Here is a 13,172-nt window from a genome sequence, read left to right on the forward strand (position 1 = left end):
GTGACCCAACAATGTAGTCTTTGCATCCAAACTAAGGCCAAAAATATCCCCAAACCAAAGCTTGGGCAAATTAGAAAAGGCTATGGGCCTGGACAACAGTGGCAAATTGATTTCTCAGAACTTCCCAGGAAAGGGGGATATTGATATTTACTAGTACTAACAGATACCTTTTCAGAGTGGCCAGAAGCTTTCCCTGCCAAAGAGCGAGAAGTAACCAAAGCATTGTTACAAGAAATAATACCACGCTTTGGAGTTCCAGCCACAATATCCTCGGATGGAGCACCACATTTTATTTCAAAAATTGTACAGCAAATTAGCCGCCAATTAAGCATAGATTGGGAATTCCACACCCCATATCACCCTCAATCAAGTGACCAAGATGAGAAAATGAATGACTTAATCAAGTAACAAATTATAAGGCTAAGACAAGAAACAAAATTACCCTGGCACCAGGCACTTCCTTTTGCATTACTGTGAATTCGGACTAAACCAAGAAGAAAAGTTCAGCCCTTTTGAGATACTATATGGAAGACCATATAGAGTACAGAAGGGAACACCAACTCAGGTAGGAGAAGAAACCCTACACAGATACATGGTGGCCCTAAACAAACAACTTAAAGAAATTGAAAAATATGTGGCTGGGGCTCGAAGCAGAAAACTAGATGGGCCAGTACATGACATACACCCTGGAGATTATGTGTATGTTAAGTCTCTTGCAGAGAAAACTTTAGAGCTACTGTGGGAAGGACCATTCCAGATGCTTCTGACCACTTTTACTGCAATCAAGATCAAAAAACAAAATGCCTGGATTCACCATACCCGAGTGAAAAAGGCTCCAGAAGGCCCTTAAAAAGCAACACTGGATAATAAGGAACTAAAGCTAAAGCTTACGAGAAAAAACTTAATAGATTGTGGGTGAAAATGTTAGTTTTGCTTGCGACAATCCAGAAAAGTATTTCCAACCAGAATCAAGCAGGTGTAACCTAGAAAGCTGTGGCTTTTATGATCATATTCATGACTATGACTGCAGTGGACAACAATAAAAAACCTCCCATATATGTTGTGACTGGTGTTGATATGTGTCAGGGAAGAGCTTCTGACTATGACTCTCATAAGTCTCTGTGGCAGGTGTTACAAATTACAAATGCAACTGTCTGGACAGGGAAAGATGTCTAGAGTTGTAAATGTTGTGACACATGCTTAACTAACTGTCCTGTATTTAGGTTTACAATAGAAAGGTGCGAAGACAAGGCTTTTAAAGTAGATTACAATATAACTCAAGTCTATGTTAAACCTTGGAATAATATCACCTTGCTAACAGAGACACAAAAAATCCGGACCGCCCCAGCCCCAACCGTGCCACTGAAACCTGAACCAAAAATGTATGAAATTGGACCATATGTGGTAAGAAATGTGGGCCAGCAGCAGTTACTGTTTAACCCAGAATGGTCTCTCAAGTGTGTTGAGCTGCTAATGCAGATCAATATTTCAAAAATTCAGCCAGCCTGCTCCCCTTTTCTGAAAACATTTTTTGAAGGTTGGACAACATGGTTGAGGAAGCAGGCTCACTTTAAAGACAGAACACAGAGCTGTAACTGGAATAAGTACAAAATTAAAAGTTTTAAATGCAATTGATTCAGAAATATTAATGAGCAAATTAACCACTGCGACTAGTGATTTAGCAAAACTAAAGCAGCCCTTACAATCATCTTTGTTAGCATTAGGAACCAATCAGTGGCAATTTTCAAAGGTATTGTCAAATTTGAAAGAAACTGAAGATCAAAACCACAAACTAATAATAAAAGCACTTGGTGTAGCTCAAGATAATGTGTCTTTAGTTCTTAGTTGTATACAAGCACAGTTGTGGATGCAGTCAACAGTCACTTTACTCATAAGAAAGAGAAGTGAAGGTATCTTTCCAATTGAAATCTGAAAAGCTGTTTGGGATAATGCCAAGAATTTGGAAAGGAAACTGCAGTCCTGGTAGACTATGGTAAACTTCGCTTATGACCCCGTCACTAATGTAGTCACTGCCTTTGTATTCACTATATGTAATGCCACCATTTACATTGTCCACAATATTATAGCTTTCGGATTAAAACATGGAGAAACAATACCCCTCTAAACATAGAGCATGGGCCTGGATGATAAATAAGAAATGATAGACTATAAATGTAAAATCGTGTCACCCAAGAACAACAGAGATTCCTCTGTGAAAGCAATACCATTGATGCTCAAGACATAAAAAAGTAAAAGTGTATGTCACTTTAAGATCCATCCAAACATCATTCAAAAGACTGTGCTCATATATATTGGCCAAGGCTGTGTGTGTTTAAGAACTGCTTGTGCTTCAGTAAGAGTAGATGAGAACAAATACTTACCTGTTAAAAACCACTCTAATTTTTGTATCTGCAATTTTGTTAATATTGTTAAATGTGATTTTACATATTCAGTACCAGTTGTATCCTACCAACTGATAAAGGCCAACTATACTACGTACGACCATCTATCACTCACACCCATTGACATGAACCTTACACTAGTAGAATGTGGACACACTGTTGGAAAGCTAGGCAAATTACAGCCTGGAAAGTTACTTCCAGGCCAGAGCTTCTCAGCTCCGTTCCCAGGCTGATAAGCTGGTTTAGCTTCAGTTGGGGAGAAAGTCTCCCAGGATGATGTGACAATTGATAAAAGATTCGTGTTAATCACAAAAGCATTGGGGTTTGCATAAACCAGAATGCTAAGCTCTGAAGTGAAGCATGGACACTAGATAAAGGAAATTATATGATTAAATAATTCTGTTTAAAATCACCTTGTTATGTTATATTATGTTGTATTATGTTACATTATAATATGTTATGTTATGTTTTTCAAATAAGTTGTATCGGCTACCAGCTTGCAAAATCGGACTTTCCAAAAAGCCCTTCCTGCCTTTGTCTAATCAATACTGCCTATCCCAAAAACCAGACCTCCAGAACTTCTCTGGTGGTCATCTCCAAGGACCAGATGCTATCTGTGACTGATTATCACCCAAAGGCTTTGTGAATTTGTGAACAACGAGAACCCACAGTATAAGAAGAGGCTGCAAACCGAGGTTCGGTGGAGCGGGCGGTGACCCCTCACGTTCCCCAGCGCGCTGCTTGCTCTTTCTATATCAAATAAAGCAATCTAAATTTTGCTGAATATCGAGACTTTTGTCTCTCATTTATAACAATGATAATCTGGTCAAAACAGAATGGAATTCACAATAAAGATTAACATCTGGTGTTTTCTGTGGGACACATTCTAAAATGCGGTCTCACGGATGTTTTTCCCAATTGTCCAATGAGCTACTGTCCTGTGTTAGCTCTCCGTAACATGCTTTAAATACGGGTTGTCCGTTCAATAAAGTTGGTCCTTTTTCCCTAAAGAGGTCCATGTGTGTTGCTGTTCTTGCTCTCTTTTTCTCTCTCTCTAGCCCAGTAATCACATCTGGAGATGTTCACCGAGATTTTTTACTCAAAGAGGATCGCACTTTGACCGGACCACCGCAGCTGACCCCGCTCATCTCTTGGACAGGAGGCCGCCCGGCACGAACAGCGAAGGTGCCGAGGAGCAGCGCGGAGCTGTGTGGTGCAGGAGCGCCCGGCACGCAGCACCGAAGAAACTGCGGAACGGAGCGGCAGGAGCCGTGAGGAGACCGCACGGACCCGTTGGTGTACCGGGAGTCCGAACGACAGAGGTTCTGCCTTGTTCCCCTGCCCCCGGCTTGGTAGCTAGCTGGGAAACCGGGTTTTAGACAATGGGCAGTCGCCTGACTAAGCAGGAGGAATCCATTATCTCCATTATCTCCATCTGGAAAGGGGTGTTGGAAAATCTGGAAGCCCGGGTCACAGACAGAAGTCTGATTGCCTGCTGGCTTGGGCAAAAGAGCACAGGTTCTCTGATGATCCCAGAGAATCTTTCTCTCCGGAATCATGGAGGCGGCTAGGGGAACGCTTATGGGGCGCTCTGTTGGCAGCAGACACTTCCGTTTCCCCTCTGATAGCCACCTGGGGACTCATTAACCGGTTCATGGCGGGAGACGGGCAGGAGGAGGGGGGGAACGGAACGTCCAAGGGCCGGCAGGACACGGAGATCCCTCCCCCAGAAATTCCCTGCCCGGAAACCCCGCTCCCGGGCATCTCCCAAGCAGAGGTCCCGGAGGTCCCACGGATGGATGCTTTCCATGCGGCAGCCCCCTGGCCGAAATATCCATCACCCAAAGATTATTCCCCACCTGTGTATCCCTCCCCAAATGACTTTATTCAGCTGAAGTATCCTTCGCCGACTGCACTGGGGGGATCGGGCACTGAGGCCGGATGAGGGGCTGGCCGCACGTCTCCATCTGTCTCACAGGCTTCCACTCCCCTCCCTTTCGCAAGCCACGGGGTCTGGGTGCTCAGCGTGAAGCCAGCTATCTGACCCCTCTGCGCCTCCCTGCTGAGGCAGCGGTTTTTTTGGGTGAAATGCTTGATCGATTCATGGCCATGATCACAGAACATGTTATGCAAGCTGTAGATAAAATATTACAGACGCTCACGGCCACTCCGGCCGAGCCGGCAGCAGCAGCGACTGAAGCTCTTCCAAGCTGCGCGGGCACGGGGCTGGGCATGAATAGCGCGGCAGTAAGTCCTCCCGCAGCAATCCCCCCTTCTCTTCCGGCAATCTCGGGAGCAGGGGCGGCTCCCTCGTTGCCTGCGGACCCGCCCGCTCAGGCGGGGCAGGTGATGCCAGCTGCGGGAATGGAGGGGGGGGTGTTGCTCGCCCCCTCTTCGATGATGTCACAGCCTGGCCTGCCTCTGGAGGTGGGGCCACTAGAGCCCTCCCCGGCAATGAACGGGGCCGTGACGTCTGACGTATCCCACCCACCCGGAAGCGCAGGTTTTACCCTCCGGTTCACCAGGGCTGCTGCCGGAACTCTCTTCATTTCCGTCAACACATCCAGCCCCACCGACCATGCACTGTGCCGACGCTTCTGTGCCTGTGTCTGGTCTACCATCCTCCATGGGACAGGGACCGTTCTCGTCATTCCAGTCCTGCGTCTGAGTGGCGGTGAACAACAGGTCCTCTTTCGAAGGCGAGGATTCGCTTTGGAAAGTTGGAGCTGTACTGGTCCCGCATCCTCTCCCAGGAGCAACCTCTGGACTCTCCCTCCATGCTTGGTGACAGTGAGACCCAAAAATCATCGTAGCTTCTGGGAGGCGGTGAAAATCAAAGCATTGCAGCAGGGAGACTAGGATTTGCTGGAGCGTTTGGGGATGCTGGGGGGAGGTATCCTCTGGGTGGAGGAAGCTGTCCAAGTGGACCAAGCTGAACTTGGCCCTGTCCCTGAGGGGACTGGGGGACCTCAGACCTTTCCTGTCTTCAAGGCTATGCCTGGCTCAGGGCAGGTAGATAGGCACAACCCCATAGATTGGTGTGTGGTTCAAGATTTACAGGACAAAGTTGCAAAATACGGGCTTGGTTCTGCACAGGTGATGCAAATTATTCGGGTGCTGAATACAGACCTGCTAGCGCCCTATGATATTAAGCATCTGGCCCAGGTGCTGTTCCAGCCTGTCCAATTTAGGCTGTTTGAGGACAATTGGAGACAGATGGCTGACAGGGCTGCTGCTGAGAATATGCAGTGACCCCAGCCAGATCCTAGGTTTGCTGTGGGGACAGATGCTTTGATGGGTCGACATCAGTTCTCTAGCCCTGACATGCAAGCTACTTGGGATCCTCTGATTCTGGAGCAGTGCCAGAAACTAGGGTTTGCAGCCATACTAAAAACAATGGAAGCTGCTGCCCCAAAACAAAAATATGTGAAAATTACGCAGGGTTCCAGGGAGCCTTTCTTACAATTTGTTGAGAAAGTTGCAGCTGCCTTGGAGAAACAGATTCACGATGAGACCTTAAGACAATTGTTATGTAAACAGCTGGCCAGGGACAATGCTAATATTGACTGTGCAAAAATCATCCAGGCTCTGCCAGGGACCCCTCTTTGACTGAGATGATCCAGGCATGTGCTAATGTGGGTACCACAGATCATGAGATCTCTACTTTAGCAGCTGCCATGTGGCACCATCAAAAGATGTCACGGGGTGGTCACAAAAAGCACGGGAAAAATAATGGCAAAAATAAGCAGAAGCCACAGCAACAGAGGGCTAACATGCCTACTTTTCTGTGTGTTAAATGCAAAAAACCAGGTCACTATGCTAACTAGCGCAGATCAAAGAAACCTGTAGCTGGTTAGGGAAATGGGCAAGAGAGCTCTTTGGGGTGCAACACTCAGACAGAAACCGCACCCCAGAACCCTGCACTGGCACAGGTTTCCTCAGCCAGCATGCAGCCCGCACCCGGGGCTCCGCCAGTGTGGATGTACACACCACAGCCACAGTGGTCCTAGACTCTGTCGGTGTGCACAAGATCCCTCTGGATGCCTTTGGCCCTCTGTGCCATGGGCTCAGTGCACTGCTTGTGGGACGATCTAGTGCCACCATCCAGAGAATTTTTATCCACCCGGGGATCATTGATGCTGATTTCACAGGTCAGATCTGTGCCATGGTCTCTACTCCATGTCCTCCTGTCACTATCCTGGCAGGAACCCATATCGCCCAACTTGTGCCTTTTCCCTCATATGTTCCCAGGGCTGATCATCAAGACCGGAAAGACGGTGGGTTCGGCTCCATAGGAATGCCACAGGTCTTTTGGACAATGAATATCTCCGACCAGCGCCCACAGATGGTGTGCACTTTGTCGGTGCCAGCTGCCAACCCACCCCAGATCCAGCTCAGAGGTTTGCTTGATACCGGGGCAGATGTGACAGTGATCTCATTTTCTGCCTGGCCTCCCACATGGCCGATGGCCACTCTTGGCGAGGTCATTGAAGGTTTGGGGGGCACAGTACAGACCTTTGTCAGTCAGTGGCCTATGCTGATCAGGAATTTGGAAGGGCAGACGGCTACTGTCCGACCCTACATTACCACAACCCAGATCAACCTCTGAGGATGGGATGTTCTGGCTGCCTGGGGAGTGCACATCCAGTCTAATTTATAATTGGGACCACTGAAATGAAGGGCAGGAATTATCCTATGATGCCTTTACAGTGGTTGACTAATACCCCTGTCTGGCAAGCACAGTGGTCCCTGCCAGAAACTAAATTACTAGCCCTTAGTCAATTAGTCCAAGAGCAATTAGAAGAGGGACACCTCAAACTATCTAATATTCCCTGGAACACAGCTGTTTTTGTTATACAGAAAAAGTCACAAAAATGGAGATTGTTACAGGATCTCTGAAAAATAAATGCTGTTATGGAGAGGATGGGGGCATTGCAGCCTGGGATGCCATCACCCACATGCTCCCTGCTGGATGGGACATTCTGGTCATTGATTTGAAGGACTGTTTTTTTACAATCCCCTTGTGCCCTGATGATAGGCCAAAGTTTGCTTTCATGGTGCCTGAAAGTGAACGCTTCTGAGCGTGGACAGAGATATCAATGGAAGATTTTGCCGTAGGGTTGTCAAAATAGCCCGACTATTTGTCAATGGTATGTAGCTCAGGCCTTGTCTGGAGTTTGCGAGCAGTTCCCTAAGGCGTATCTTTATCATTACATGAAGGACATCTTAGTAGTAGCTCCTACTCAGTATGAGTTGCTGAGGACAGAACCTCAGCTGCTCGCTGCTCTATGCTGTTATGGGCTGCAGGTGGCTCCAGAAAAGGTCCAGCGACAGCCTCCCTGGAGGTATTTAAGGATCAAGATCTTGGATCGAAAGGTCCAGCATCAGGAGGTGCAATTCACAGATTCCATAAAGACTTTAAATGATGCTCAGAAGTTGCTGGGTGTCATTTGTTGGTTGCGCCCTTACTTAGGGCTGACCACCGAGCAATTGTCCCCACTTTTTAGTATCCTGAAGCGGGACTCTCACTTGGATTCACCTCAAACATTAACCCCTGAGGCACGGCGAGCACTGCAGCAGGTGCAGCATGCTCCGTCTCCTCGTCAAGTATGCCGAGTAGACCCCTCTGTTCATACCACTGTGTTTATCATCAATCCAGATTTGCATCCTACAGGTATTGTTGGCCAATGGAATGATACCTGGCCTGATCCCTTGCACGTTTTGGAATGGGTCTTTCTGCCACATCAGCTGAAAAAGACAGTAAATACAGTATTTGAATTAATTGCCCGACTGATACTGAAATGCTGTCAACGATGTGTGCAATTGATGGCAGCGGACCCCATGACACTTGTGCTCCCTGTGGAGTGGGAGTTCTTTGAAGGAGCTTTTATTAATAGTGTCCCCTTACAAAGTGCGCTGCAAGATTTTACAGGGCAGATTGTTTATCATCTCCCCAGCCATAAGCTATTGCATATGGCAAAGACAGTTAAACTGTCATTGAGACCAAAAAATAGTTGGGTGCCATTGCAAGGTCCTACGGTCTTCACTGACGGGTCAGGCAAAACAGGGAAGGCCATTGTTACCTGGCAGGATGAGTCTGGCTGGCAAACGTTGGAAGGTCATGAAACGGGTTCTGCTCAGATCGAGTTGAAGGCTGTCACTATGGCATTCCAACGGTTTTCACAGGTGCCTTTGAATTTGGTCACTGACTCTGCGTATGTTGCAGACATAGCTCAGCATTTGGATTGCTCGCTCCTGAAAGAGGTTGACAATGCCGTCCTGTTTCAGGTCTTGAAGACCTTGTGGTGCTCAATCCAAGCCCGAGCTTATCCATATTATGTTCTGCGCATACGGAGTCACACATATTTGCCTGGGTTTTTGAGAGAAGACAATGCCAGGGCTGATAGGTTGGCTAACCCTGCCTGGGTGGCACCTCAGCCTGTCAAGATTGCACAAGTCCAAGCATCGCATGAGTTTTTCCATCAGAACGCACCTACTCTGCAAAAACAATTTCATCTAACAGCCACTGAGGCTGGTGACATTGTCGCCTCTTGTGACGACTGTCATGGCCTGGCTGCGCCATTACCATCGGGGGTAAACCCCAGGGGTCTTAAAGCCCTGCAGCTTTGGCAGACAGACATCACTCACATTGCTGAATTTGGCAGGTTGTTGTATGTGCATGTCTCTATTGACACCTTTTCTTCAGCCATTTGAGCATCTGCTCATACTGGGGAAAAGGGTCGAGATGTGATTGCCCATTGGAGAATGGCTTTTGCAATCTTGGGCATACCTTCTGCAGTGAAAACTGACAATGGCCCTGCTTATGTCTCCCAAAAGACGAGGCAGATTTTGCAAATGTGGGGAGTCTCACATAATTTTGGCACTCCACATTCTCCAACAAGGCCAAGCCATTGTCGAACGCGCTCATGGCACTCTGAAGCGTGTTTTAGATAAACAGAAAAGGGGAATGGCTGGGAAAACACCACACAGCTGATTGGAAAAAGCTTTATATACCATTAATCATCTTACTGTGCCAAAAGATTCCGATAATCCTGTTATTGTGAATCATTTCTATTCGTTACAGGCCTCGGATGAGATACAAATGCCTCAAGCAAAGGTCTTTATACGGGACCTGACCACAAATAGGTGGCAGGGCCCGCATGACCTTATTGTTTGGGGTCGTGGGTATGCTTGTGTCTCAACAGATACCAGGGTACGCTGGCTGCCTGCGAGATGTGTCCGCCCTGATCTGCGATGTCCGAGACAGAATGTGGCCAATGCACAGCCTTCAAATACTGACCAGCATGCTGACCACCAGACTGATGGCCCCTCTACAAGCGGAGGATGAACACCTATCTGCTCGTGGTGGAACTGTTTTGAAGCCAATTGAAATGTCATTAGGTTTTTGAACTGTATTAGAAATAATAGGTCTGGTGAATGGTGATTTTTTTTTGTCATTATAATAGACTTTGTAGGGTAGAAATCACCAGGTTCAAAGACTTTTCCTGGGAATGTCTTCAGGTCTCTCGAGTCGTGTTTTTTCTCGTTTGTGAAGGGCTCTAGAGAAAGATTACAAACACTTCTTTCTCTTTTAAACTGAAAGGAGGACCTGAGGACACACTGTTAGAAAGCTAGGAAAATTACAGCCTGGAAAGTTACTTCCAGGCCCAAGCTTTTCAGCTCCATTCCCAGGCTGATAAGATGGTTTAGCTTCAGTTGGGGAGAAATTCTCCCAGGATGATAATCTGGTCAAAACAGAATGGAATTCACAATGAAGATTAACACCTGGTGTTTTTCTGTGGGACACATTCTAAAATGCAGTCTCACGGATGTTTTTCCCAATAATCCATTGAGCTACTGTCCTGTCTTAGTTCTCCGTAACATGTTTTAAATACGGGTTGTCCGTTCAATAAAGTTGGTCCTTTTTCCCTAAAGAGGCCCATGTGTATTGCTGTTCTTGCTGTCTCTTTTTCTCTCTTTCTAGCACAGTAGCCACAGTCGAACAGTTAATAAAACACCCAAATCTAGATAAAATCTTTAAATCAAAGAGAATGGAGAAAAGGTTTTAATAACCGTCCATCATAATACAAAAGAAATCAACAAAGTTTTGCAAAAAATAAAACAAGATGCAAGCCATCACTGGTGGGATGCACTCTTTGGATGGTCACTGAAGGCAGCTGATATACTTAATGCCCTAGTTCACCCAATCATTGTTTTACTTAATTTAGTCAGCATAAGTTTGGTTTATATCTATTGCAGTACTCATCTAGAATTAAAGGATACTGTGACAAGTAGCAGCCCTGACATCATTATCACGAACATATCGTACAGTTCTGAAAAATACTTACCATATGACTTGGTTAAAGGAGGAAGAATCTGTATATTAGTAAAAGAATTTACTAACTCTATAGAAAAGGGGGAAAATTAAACAAAAATCAAAGGGTTAAGAGCTTATCTAAGAAATAAAAACTATACATATAATCATTATAGTAGAAGAAATGTAGAAAGTAAGTCAGTAGAGCTAAGACAATAAATCACTTACTTGGTTTTGTTGTGTCAAGACAGGTGGCTAGGATATTAAAGTGAAAACATCGTAACTGCACCTGCGCCCTGAAACCAGCCAGAACCAGGTTGGGAGCTTGAACTATGACCAAAGGGCACAAGGACCGAGCAACTAGACAAAGATGAAAAGCTGAAGGTGAGAAAGACTCCCTGACTTCATCATTAAGAGACCACTGACCCATTTGAAACACCCATGGACCCATTTGAAGGATGGAACTGTGCAAGTGTAAAAGGACTTTGAGCTAATTTTAATATGAAATGGGGCTAGGCAAGGTTAGGTAATGCATATGTATAGGCGTATTGAGTAATTATATGAATATGTAAGACTTGTGGATAAAAAAAGGCAAGAGCCCTGTGTACTTTGCACATCCCTGTAGGAGATTTCTCCCGGGTCGTAATAAACATACCACTTTCTAACTTTAACTAGTCAGCGAGTCTTTGTTTCTACATCACCTCTCCTATGAAGACAGGCTGAGAGAGTTGGGGTTGTTCAGCCTGGAGAAGAGAAGGCCCCAAGGATACCTTATACCAGCCTTCTAGTACACCCTTTAGAGGGCCTACAAAAAAACTAGAGAGGGGATAATATACTGTCAGTCTCCATTCTCCATTAGACTTACACACAGGCCATGTAGGGCTATTGAAGGGTGATCGAACCTTGCTGTATTAGAAGAAAAATGAATGGCTGGATATGCCATAGTGACCTCCTCTCAGGTAACTTATCATTGCCAGCAAATACCTCGGCCCAGAGAGCAGAACTTAAAGCATTGGCAAGAGCCTTAGAACTGGCAGAAGGTAAGACAGTAAATATATGGACTGCTTCCAAGTATGTCTTTGGGGTAATACATGCACATGGGGCCATTTGGAAGGAAAGAGGGCCTCTTTCTGCCCAAAGAGCTCCCATAAAACATGCTGAACAAATTTTTCTGGAAAGCATCCAGAAGCGGCAAGAAGTGGCAGTGATGCACTGCAAAGCACACCAGACTGGGCTCTCCTCTGTAAATATTAGAAACAAGCCAGCAGATAAAACTACAAAGGAGGTTTCAGAAAATGGTAATTTTGCTTTAGTACCACAAATAATGTAGTTCTCCCTCTCAGAGACTGAAATATTATAATTTATGGCTTAAACATCTTCATGAAGGACTTTTTCCTATTATAGCAAAACTGTATAAAAGCTGCAGAGAAAACCGCCAAAGCCCTGAATGGGGTCCTGGACTACAGTTGATGGAGATAAGATAAATTAACTCAGGTCTGGGCTAGGGGAGAACAATACATTCAGAGGCATCAGGCTTAGCATCTTCAGGGTGGAGACCACAGCCCCGGGGCTATGAGCTGCCAGACTTGCACAGACCCTCACAGCAAAGGGTTGGCAGAAGAGAGGTTTTGGGTGTGTAGCGAAAAAGCCTCTCCTCCGAGGCAGTGAACATCTATCCTTTGCTGTGCAGACCAGCTCAGCTGCAGGGGCTCCTTCACCCATAGAAAAGTCACATCCACATGAAGGACAACAGAGGAGGTGTCATGGCCCATCAAAGGAATCCCCCCTAAAGGAGTCCCCAGACCCTGCACCAGAACACTGCAGCATGATGCAACAGATCCACAGTGTTTCAAGGAACAGTGTCAAACTTGCCCTCCCCAGGGGAGGCACCTGGGTGTTCCCACCTGACCCAAACCTATATTAATCCATTGGATTCTATACTTTTTGTTGGTGGGGCGGTGGGGGACCCTCACCACCAAGAAGACCAGATGGAGGGAAGCCATGAGATGCCATTGAGACCCTCAAAAGGGTGATACGTTTCTACCTAACTTGTCACTCTTTCTCTGTCCCCCCCCTTTCCCTCGCACACCTCTTTTTCTATTTCTTTCTCTTTCTTTTCTCTTTCTTTCTCTTTGCCTCTTTTACTATTAAATAAAATATATCACATTTTTTTTAGCACCAATATCTAACCTCGTTTGGTTTTAATCATGTTTTCTGCATATATTTCAAACCTTTCTGGGTTCCATCTGTTTTATTCACAGAGGCTTAGTTTCCTTTGGTCTTCCTTGTTAAACCAGTTAGTAACACTCCCTGGCTCCAAACCCCAGTACAGTTCCTCAGATAAACAGTTTATTGAATTGTTAAAAGCCACTCAAGAAGCAGGGGTATGGAGGGCAACCCCTAGTGGGCAAATAGTAGTTCCACCTGTATAATGAAATAAATTATTGAAAGAGAAC

The 13,172-nt window shown here is 45.9% G+C and overlaps 1 pseudogene; it reads left to right on the forward strand.

The window, feature by feature from the left end:
• Window positions 1-5,282: 5,282 nt before the first annotated feature.
• Window positions 5,283-10,336, forward strand: LOC148220019 (endogenous retrovirus group K member 5 Gag polyprotein-like; annotated as a pseudogene).
• Window positions 10,337-13,172: the final 2,836 nt, after the last annotated feature.

The sequence above is a fragment of the Sturnus vulgaris genome, chromosome W, assembly GCF_052056855.1.
Source record: "Sturnus vulgaris isolate bStuVul1 chromosome W, bStuVul1.hap1, whole genome shotgun sequence".
Classification (NCBI taxonomy): domain Eukaryota; kingdom Metazoa; phylum Chordata; class Aves; order Passeriformes; family Sturnidae; genus Sturnus; species Sturnus vulgaris.